Source organism: Cynara cardunculus (genome assembly GCF_001531365.2).
Source record: "Cynara cardunculus var. scolymus isolate 2C chromosome LG 17, CcrdV1, whole genome shotgun sequence".
Taxonomy (NCBI): domain Eukaryota; kingdom Viridiplantae; phylum Streptophyta; class Magnoliopsida; order Asterales; family Asteraceae; genus Cynara; species Cynara cardunculus.
The window spans coordinates 15,490,503-15,501,477 of record NC_037544.1 but is presented as its reverse complement, the minus strand read 5'-3'; the positions used below and the strand labels follow the sequence as shown (position 1 = coordinate 15,501,477).

General features: G+C 35.0%; 1 non-coding gene across 1 annotated transcript; it reads left to right on the top strand.

Annotated features, from left to right (window-relative positions):
* The first annotated feature begins 6,720 nt into the window (after nucleotides 1–6,720).
* LOC112501347 lies at nucleotides 6,721–6,826 on the top strand. Its single transcript, XR_003067479.1, has one exon. It is a non-coding gene; the product is annotated as a small nucleolar RNA R71 (small nucleolar RNA).
* Nucleotides 6,827–10,975: the final 4,149 nt, after the last annotated feature.

Below are 10,975 nucleotides of genomic sequence, written 5' to 3'. Positions count from 1 at the left end.
TCATATTCAAACTACCTGAGAGTGCCAACTTATGTTATAGTCTTTTCTTGTGAGAATTGGTTTAGATTGAAATTCTTATTTTCAACTAATAAAAGCATCTGAATTATTCAAGTCTTCTACTGTTCTTATTTATTTTGAATATTTCGTTTGATCAAACTCAGTACACTGTTCGTACTTCATTCATATTCTTTATCAACTGTGTTTTTCTGAGAATTAAGAGTATTTGGGTTCCAACAGGAACCATCATCTGAGAAATCAGAAGTGATGGAACTTCCAAAAGACTGTTCTGAACCTTCGACCTCAAACCCCTCTCTCCCAAAAACGTACATGAAAATTTTGATTTTAAGAAATCTGCAAGAGACTTTCTTGATTCTGACTCTGAAGATGAAATAATCTGTGAATCACTAGAAATCATTGTGGATAAGAAACCACAAATTTCGAAAATCCCAATGAAATCTGACTCCCAGACTTATGCATAGAAGATAAAAATTCTTCAGACCAAGAAAGAGGAAAGCTGAAAAAGGTTAAGACTGCCAAATAAACTTTATGTGGCCCAACCCTTCAATCTAAATTTATAAAGTTCACTCCTGAACAGAAACAAAAGTGGTCTGCTTCTGAAAATTCTAACCTTCATTTTTCTTTTCCTTCAGCTAAAGGGAAGAAGCCTCTCCTCAGCAAAGAAGTAAAACCCATGTCTGCCCCTTCAAATAAAAATTTTGCACTAGGTAGGAAGTTTGTGAAAACAACCAAAACTAGGACATAACCTTTACCTTCTGCTTTTATTTAAAGTTCTTCGAATAAAAAGAAATTTGGTAAATGTCCTTATCCAAAAACTCCCACTTGTCAGTGTTTAACTCTTTTACAAAATCTGAGGAATCACATGTTAAACCATCGCTGCATTTTTTCTGAGCATGTCTATAGATATCAAAATGTTAAATCTCATGAAAAAAATGAAGAAGCCCAAGCCTACAAAAGGTAAAGGAAATCAGCCCAAATCCAAGAGGGCTGATGAAAAAGAGGATGTCAAATCCCCTACTAACAAACGAGGACCCATCATGAAAGGGTACCTAAAACCTCTTAATTTGTCTTGCAGGACCAACATGTGCAACCATGGTACATGGACTCAGGTTGCTCCAGTCACATGACAGGTGATAGAAGTCAGTTGTCCTCATTCATTGAAAAATCTGGAGGATTTGTAACTTTTGGAGACAACAGCAAGGGAACTCTCATGGGATATGACACCCTCATCAAGGGGAACATATCAATCGCAAAGGTGGCTTATGTTGAAGGCTTGAAGCACAATCTATTAAACATATGTCAGTTCTGCGACAAAGGTCTTGAAGTATGATTTCGCAAAGGTTTCTACATTATCGAAACAAAGCCCAGCCAAACCATCATTAAGGCGAAGAGAGACCAAAATCTCTATCTTCTAGATTTTCAATCTTTTGTGGGTCAAAGACACTCTCTGCCTTGTCTCCCATAGGAGTGAAGAAAATTGGCTATGGCATCAAAAATTCTCTCATCTGAATTTTGATGTCTTGAAGAAATTAGCCAAACAGAAGTTGGTCAAAGGGATGTGCTCGTCGGTTTATTCAACCTTAGATTTCTACACAAAAAATGGAACTCGGCGCAAGTATACACCTTGAACTACTGCCGTCTCGTAACAAGTAATAATGGTATAAGTACCAGATATCCTTCCCACAAAGATAGCTTGTAAAGTTATTTCAAAAGTCCAGTCTATAAAAACTAGTTTAAGATGGCAAATCGAGGGATTTGATTTATATAAAATTAGGTGATTTGATTAACAACGAAGTAAAATATCAATCTTAAAAAGAAGCACAGGGTGCAAAGGTTGATTAAGACATTAAACAAATGATTCAGCAAAAAGGTGACATAGCATTCCTGTCACAATTATCTAAAATCAATAAATGATTTTATATAACTGTCATAGTATCAACTAACGGGTCAAACGGCCTCCAAAGAGCACATACCGGTCAACGTGCTATCAATACGATATTATCTATGTTAGACATCGTGAATCCTAGCACCACACAGTGTTATCATCCTACACCGTAGGGGTATAGCATTTGTCAGATAATAAAGCTATTTATAGCCTTCTCCTATTACCTCAGGTTTTGAAAGTCAATACATTTTTATACACAAAAGTTGTCAATTAATTATATGTAATCATCAAATGAAATATTAAGCACCTGAAACAAATAGTAAACTATAATGCTAATAAGACACCTTTGTACTTTCACATCGGCTTTGGTTTTAATTTCCCGTTACACCCCAAGCTAAGGCGTTTAGCCCATCATCGCTTGGTTTCTTCTCTCGAAGGATGCAAGGACTGAAAAATAAATAAATGATACGGAAAAGTAAATTGCAGAAAGTAAATTACAAGAAATGGAAATACTGGAATTTAAAGTACTGGAAAGTAAATGAGAGAAATATAAATGACTGAAAGTAAATTGCTGAAAACTAAAATACAGAAAGGTAAATTGCAGTAAAGTAAAATGCAGAAAAGTACAGACTGAAATAATTAAGACTGAAATTAAACTACTAAGAAATAAATACTTACTAATTAAGATTATTTTAATACATAAAGTAAGGACTAGACATAAAGTAAATACATGATTATTGAAAGGTGATAATTGAAAACATGAAAAGAAGAGAAAATTTGAAGTACTAAGAAGTGACAATTGAAAGCATGAAAAGAAGGGTTGACTTTGAAGAAACTTGCAAGGCAAGTAATGAAACTTGCAACACAAGTTTCGTTAACAAGACCAAAAAGTTACTTGCAAAGTCTTAAGAACTGATTATTTAGTCTACGTAAATTAGTCGTGAGCCACAAAAGGATGAAATCCAAAGTAAAACAAAAGATATCGACTAATTCGTAACTTGCAACGAAAATCAGAAAGCATATTGTAACTTGAAAGTAAGAACATAAATGAGATGAAGATTAAACACGAACATTTGTATTAAACTTGAGAAGGAAATCACACTTCACAAAAATTGGTTCTTGGTTGGAAGCAAGAAAACCGAAAGCACAAAACTGAAAACAATAATAATTAGAGAGCAATTGTCTCTAACTCAAAGATTGAGTGTAAAAAAGTGTGTAAGTGTGTGTTTAAACACCCTTAAACCTCTATTTATAGGCTAAGGAAGCTTGTACAATGGGAGCCGCCTAATAGGACAAAAGGAGCTTCAAAAATGGGTTTTGACCAGACCCAAGGCCGTTGACCCAGCAGCTTCAAGGGAGCAACCCAAGGAAATTCGGCCTAGGCAAAGGTGCAGCTCACGGACAGGTGCTATACTACATGACTGCTGCAGGATTTGGCCCAAAAATCATCAAAAATCTGCATAAACAGGGAATTAACATTAGATATGACATATTACCACAAATATATGAAGAAGACATAAAAAGACTCAATTAAGACACTAATGGGCAAATAAAACAAGTGAAAACGGTTAAGAAAATGGTGTAATAAGGTTAATAAATTAACAGTTATCACACCCCCAAACTTGAATTGTTGTTTGTCCCCAAACAACAGAAAATCACAAACTAAAAGACTCAAATTTCTAATAAACTAAAAAAATTGAGCATAAACATTCCATAGCCAAAGTATGCATATTTTTGAAATTTTTTGAATGAAAGTGTTATACTCTTGACTTGATGCTTGAAATCCATAGCCCTTCATAAACCTAGCTCCCCCAAACATAAATCTTTCATATTGCCAAACCATAAGCTAGCCTACATTTCTATTGCCATACTAGATTCAACAGATATTTTGGGACTTTGAATTGGGTTTTGCATTTGGCTTTTCTTTTCAATGCATGCCTTTTACCTCATCTCACTTTTTCACTCCATAGCATAATTTTACTGCTATGCATCTCATATTGAGGTATTTTGGACACTTTGGTCCTTTTCAAATAATTTGGTGTACTTTGACACTATTTTGTATGCACAAGACATGGAACTATGTTTCTTTGTTTGTCTTTTGGTCTTGATGCATATGTTTCATGAACTCTATTGTGTTTGGTACTTTTTAGAACCCTCCCCCAAACTTAAGGGAAACAATGTCCTCATTGTGAGTGTAACAAGGCTACAAATTGGCCAAGTTGAAATGATGGCCCAATTGAATCAAGTTCAAGCTTTGGAAATGGTTGGCTAGTTCTAGAGGCTTAATTTAAGACAAAGATGGTTAAACTGTGGATTATTGTGGCTATGACATCAATTCAAGCATTTGTACAACACATTAATCATTTATTCTATTTTTGGTGCATTTATGGCCAAAAGAATATATGCTACTAAAATCAGTGCCCAAAATCCTAAATTTAAACAGAAAAACAAAGATGAGAAGTCACAAGTGTGACTTGATCATTTTAAAAGTAAAATGACTCAAAGCTAAGCACTATTGAAATAGAAAAGCAAAGATAATCAAGCATAAGCATGGTATGATCATCTTAAATGAAAAGGACATAAAAACATATAAGAGAGGGACTGTCTCTTATGATCACAACAATACCGACACCAACATATTTTAAGACAACAAATAAAGAAACACAAGTTAAACATAAAAACACAGAGTATGGTAAGAAGGCATAACCTATCCTACTCAGATTGAGTAGGAGAGTCAGAATACTGTTGTAAGACTGAGGTTGAGATATCTGATAGTGGGAGCAACTTGTTAGAATATATCTATCTCCACTTATGCTTCAATCCTTTCCTCTGTATGTCCTTTACTCCTTTCTCATGAGTTGAAGATTTAATGGAAAAAATATGGGAACATTCGTCATTCCCATCAGGGTACCTAAGGGAATTAAAAACATTAAAAGTCACTTTTTGATTTTGGACTCTTATGGTTAACTCTCCCTTCGGTAAATCTATCAGTGTTCTTCCAGTAACTAGGAAAGGTCTTCCAAAGATAATGGGAATGTCCTTGTCAGCTTTAAAGTCTAAGATGATAAAATCAGTTGGGAAAATAAACTTATCAACCTGAACTAGGACATCCTCAATTTTTCCTTTAGGATAGGCTATGGACTTATCAGCTAATTGTAGAGTCACAGTTGTAGGTCTAGCTTCACCTATGCCTAGGGTATTGAAGATAGATAAAGGCATGAGGTTTATATTAGCACCTAAGTCACATAGAGCTTTTCCTCTCTCTTTTCCTCCAATTGAATAAGAGATTGTAAAACTTCCAGTATCTTTCAACTTAGGAAGGATTTTACTAGACAACAAAGCACTACACCCTTCAGTCAGAGCCACAGTCTCATACTCAGTCAACTTTTTTTTTACTCAAAATGCCTTTTAGAAACTTTGCATAACTTGGCATCTGCTCAACAACCTCAACCAAAGGTATGTTTATATGTAACTATTAAAAAACATCAAGAAATTTTCTAAATTGTAATTCTTCCTTTTGATTCCTTAATCTTTGGGGATAAGGAATATAAGGAGTGACTGGAATATGAGACGTAGTCTTTTGAAGAGTAGGTGCTGAAATGGTGTTCAAATGAGGTTCTACAATGGATTCTAATTCAGTTCTGCAAGGGATTATAGGACTGGTCTGGGAAACTATTGTGGGACTGCCACCAGATTGTGAGACATCCACTACAATATTTTCTTTGGGAGTCTGGATTGTCTTGGGTTCATCAGGAAATAACAATGGAACTTTTGATCTTTCTGAAATGGTTGTAATATCAATGGGTTTAACTATGAGTTTAGGTCCACTGATACTATCTGACTGGTTCATATGACTGGTAGTAATAGGAGATAGTACTGGGGTAACAGAATCTGGTACCACAGTTTTCTTTTCAGGCTCTGCTTTGTTTGGTTCTTTTTGTTCTTTTTGGGGATTTTCTATTAAAGTCTTATTACTCCTCAATGTTACAACCTTGACATACTCTTTTCCTTCTCTCTGAGGTGTCTCTGTATCACTGGGTAGAAAACCTATCGGTCTTTGTCTTATTTCCAAAGCTACTTGTCCAACCTGTTTTTCAAGGTTTCTGATTGAAGCCTGAGTTTGGGTTATGAACCCTTTCATCATTGCTTCCAAGGAAGTAGACGAATCAACAGGCTGATGTGCTGTATTTTGGAAAGAGGATTGATGACTTTGTTGTTGAAAACTTGTTTGCTGGTTGAAAATTGGTTGGGTAGGGTGTTGTTGGTAAAAATTGGGTTGGTGATTGTAGGAATCACTTTGATGTTGTTGTTGAAAACCAACAGGTTCATTCAATGTTGGAGCATTCCAGAAAAAATTTGGGTGTTGTTGCCACCCTACACAATAAGCTTGAGAATCAGAACAACCCCTGTTTTGATTTTCAAAAAAATTAATTGACTCTGGGTTATATGCACATTGATCAAATGGATGACCTCCTCCACATAACATACATGCTATAGAATTGACAGTAGGATACGATGTTGCATCAACAGTTCGCACATCTGGGCTAACATTCATATTCTTAATCATGTCAGTTACAGATGTGAGTTGTGTTGTAAATGCATTATATGCATCTGTTTCATGTATCCCAACTGTATTATTCTGTATTAATGCATGTGGATCAGCCCAATATCCATTATTATTTGAAATTTTCTCAAGCATGTCATACCCATCATTATAAGTAAAAGTTGTGAAAGCTCCTCCTGCACTAGCATCAAGCATTTGCTTAGCAACAATTATTAAACCATTGTAAAACGTCTCTAGTTGGATACAATAAGGAATGCCATGGTAAGGGCATTTTCTCAACAATTCCTTGTACCTTTCCCAAGCATCAGGTGTTGCTTCATTATCCATTTGTCTAAACAAACATATTTCATTTCTGGATTCAGCATTCCTGTTGGGAGGAAAATATTTTATAAAAAATTTCTTTACAAGGTCATTCCAAGAGATTATAGAATTTGGTTTTAAAGAGTAAAACCATAATTTTGCTCTATCCCTAAGAGAAAATGGAAATAACTTCAGCCTTAAGGCATCATCAGACACTCCAGGGATAAGAAAACAATCAGTTATTTCTATTAAAGATTTTAAGTGTAAATGAGGGTCTTCAGATGGCAAACCACTAAATTGGCCAATAGTCTGCAACATCTGAAACATGACAGGTGTGAGCTCAAAGTGTGTTGCCTTAATTTGTGGCCTTAGCATTCCCGAATTTAATTGACTAAAAACAGGAATAGCATAGTCTATGATTCCTCTATCCTGAGAATCAGCAATATGTATGATGTCTCCATAATAGTAACAAGTGGTAGAAAAATTAGTTTTTATGAACTTTACTTTAAAACAAAAACATTAGCGTGCTATCCCCGGCAGCGGCGCCAAAAACTTGCTCGTCGGTTTATTCAACCATAGATTCAACACAAAAATAGAACTCGGCGCAAGTATACACCTTGAACTACTGTCGTCTCGTAACAAGTAATAATGGTATAAGTACCAGATATCGTTCCCATAAATATAGCTTGTAAATTTATTTCAAAAGTCGAATCTATAAAAAATAGTTTCAGATGGCAAATCAAGGGATTTGATTTATCTAAAATTGGGTGATTTGATTAACAACTAAGTAAAATATGAATCTTAAAAAGAAGCACAAGGTGCAAAGGTTGATTAAGACATTAAACAAATGATTCAGCAAAAAAGGGACATAGCAATAATATCACAATTATCTAAAATCAATAAATGATTTTATATAACTGTCACAGTATCAACTATTGGGTCAGACGGCCTCTCAAGAGCACACACCAGTCAACATGTTATCGATACGATATCATTTATGTTAGACGTCGTGAATCCTAGCACCACACAGTGTTACCATCCTACACCGTATGAGTATAGCATTTGTCTGATACTAAAGCTACTTATAGCCTTCTCCTATTACCCCAGGTTTTGAAAGTCAATACATTTTTATACACAAAATTAGTCGTCAATTAATTTTAATGTAATCATCAAATGAAATATTAAGCACCTGAAACAAATAGTAGACTATAATGCTAATAAGACACCTTTGTACTTTCACTTCGGCTTTGGTCTTAATTTCCCGTTACACCCCAATCTAAGGCGTATAGCCCATCATCGCTTGGTTTCTTCTTTCAAAGGATGTAAGGATTGAGAAATAAATAACTGATACATAAAAGTAAATTGCAGAAAGTAAATTACAAGAATTGGAAATATTGGAATTTTAAGTACTGGAAAGTAAATGACTGAAATATAAATGACTGAAAGTAAATTGCTGAAAATTAAAATACAGAAAGGTAAATTGCAGTAAAGTAAAATGCAGAAAAGTACAGACTGAAATAATAAAGACTGAAATGTAAATGACTGAAATAATACAACTAAGAAATAAATACTTACTAATTAAGATTATTCTAATACATAAAGTAAGGATTAGACATAAAGTAAATACTTGATTATTGAAAGGTGACAATTGAAAGCATGAAAAGAAGAGAAGACTTGAAGTACTAAGAAGTGACAATTGAAAGCAAGAAAAGAATGGTTGACTTTGAAGAAACTTGCAAGGCAAGTAATGACACTTGCAACACAAGTTTCATTAACAAGGCTGATTATTTAGTCTACGTAAATTAGTCGTGAGCCATAAAGGATGAAATCCAATGTAAAGCAACAGAGATCGACTAATTCGTAACTTGCATCAGAAATCAGAAAGCGTATTGTAAGTTGAAAGTAAGAACAGAAATGAGATAAAGATTAAAACACGAGCACTTGTATTAAACTTGAGAACGAAATCACACTTCACAAAAATCGGTTCTTGGTTGGAAGCAAGAAAACCGAAAGCACAAAACCGAAAACAATAATAATTAGAGAGCAATTGTTTCTAACACAAAGATTGAGTGTAAAAAAGTGTGTAAGTGCATGTTTAAAACAAAGTCTTAAACCTCTATTTATAGGCTAAGGAAGCTTGTACAATGGGAGCCACCTAATAGGACAAAGGAAGCTTCAAAAATGGGCTTTGACCAGGTCCAAGGCCATTGACTCAACAGCTTCAAGGGAGCAACCCAAGGAAATTCAGCCCAGGCAAAGGTGCAGCTCATGGATAGGTGCTATAGGATTCTTCCACACCTGCTCGTACAGGACTGCTGCAGGATTTGGCCCAAAAATCATCAAAAATCTGCATAAACAGGGAATTAACATTACATATGACATATTACCACAAATATATGAAGAAGACATAAAATGACTCAATTAAGACACTAATGGGAAAATAAAACAAGTGAAAATGGTTAAGAAAATGATGTAATAAGGTTAACAAATTAACACTTATCAGGATGTCTGATCTCAATTTCGAAAAACACCACCTCTGCTCAGCCTATGAGATGGGGAAGTTAAAACGGGCTTCTCACAAATACAAGTCATAAACTTTGAGCTCCAAGCCGTTGGACATGCTCCACATCGACCTCTATGGGCCAATCTCCACACAAAGCCGCTCTGGGAAGAAGTACATCCTTGTACTCTTTGATGAATTGTCAAGATATACATGGGTTGAATTCGTCAAGAAGAAATCAGACGATCCTGACCTCCTCATCGCGGTGATGAAAAGGCTCCAAGTGCTTCTACAACGCAAACTCATCAAAGTTAGAAGCGACAATGGAACAGAATTCAAGAATACGAAAATTGATGAATAACTCATCAGTGAAGGTATCTCTCAAAACTTTTCAGCAGCTAGAACTCCACATCAAAATGGAGTTGTTGAGCGAAGGAACAAAACCCTTGTAGAAGCAGCAAGGACCTTGCTTGCTTCATCTGAGCTACCCATTTCCTTCTGGGCTGAAGCAATTTGTACTGTCTGCTTCACCCCGAATCGTTCTATCATCAACAAGAGGCACCAAAAGACCCTATATGAACTCATCAACCAACGATGTCCAAATATCAAATATTTCCATGTATTTGGGTTCAAATGCTTTGTACTCAACGACATGGAATATCTTGGCAAGTTCGACAAGAAGGCTGATGAAGACATATTTCTAGGTTACTCACAAACCGCCAAGGCCTACAGAGTATTCGTCAGAAGGATAAAGATCGTGATAGTCCCCTTTAACAATGATCAATCTTCAATACATCTTCATAACAATGGCAGATCTAAGATATATCTTCAAGAACATAAGAGATGAACTTTGAGAGAGAAAGTCAAACATTCAAATCTAGTCAAACCTTCTTTACATAATCTGATTTTACAAATGAGCTCCCTTTTCTAAATTTACAAAGACATCACCCTATTTATAGGGTCAAACTTCTAAACAAAAGTCAAAAAAACCTATCTAAGAAAAGTCAAACACGATAACTTTTACAATTATAGACAATTTTATCTTTCAAGACGAATACAATTTTACATAGAATTTCATTCCTAACATTCTCGCCCTTTGTATTCAGACTTGAAAGAAATTCTGCACTTTGAGTCCTGTTTGAACTTTGAATCTTTAAGCAAATTATGTCATCTTCAAAAGAATTCTTCAACTTATAATCTTCAGACAATTATCTGTTGAGTAAGATCTTCTAACATTCTCCCCCCTCGAATGTAGAATCGCGATGATCTTCTCTTTTGACAATGTAGAACAGTAATTGTCAGAAACAATGCACAAGATGTGATCTTCAAAGGATCTTCAGACAACAAATCCCAAACTTTTCTTTGGTAAACTTTTGAAACATTGATCTTCTCATTCAAAAACTCTCAGTCGTTGTTACACATGAATAATTTTTCTGTGATTATCTCCAGTCGCACTACTTTTGAGTCTATTGCCAATTTCGAAGTTACTCCCCTTTGATCTTTCCATCAGATTCCCTTTAAAAAGTTCGGAAATGAATATTTCAATTCATTATTACATACTCCCTCTTATGATGAAATGAGAATCATTCCATCATATACAAGAATGAATGAAATTCTCCGCACAAGCCGTCAATTCATGAAGATGTAAGTAGATCTTTGCAAATCCACTTATTTAATCTTTTCATATTAAGGGAATGGGAAGGTAACA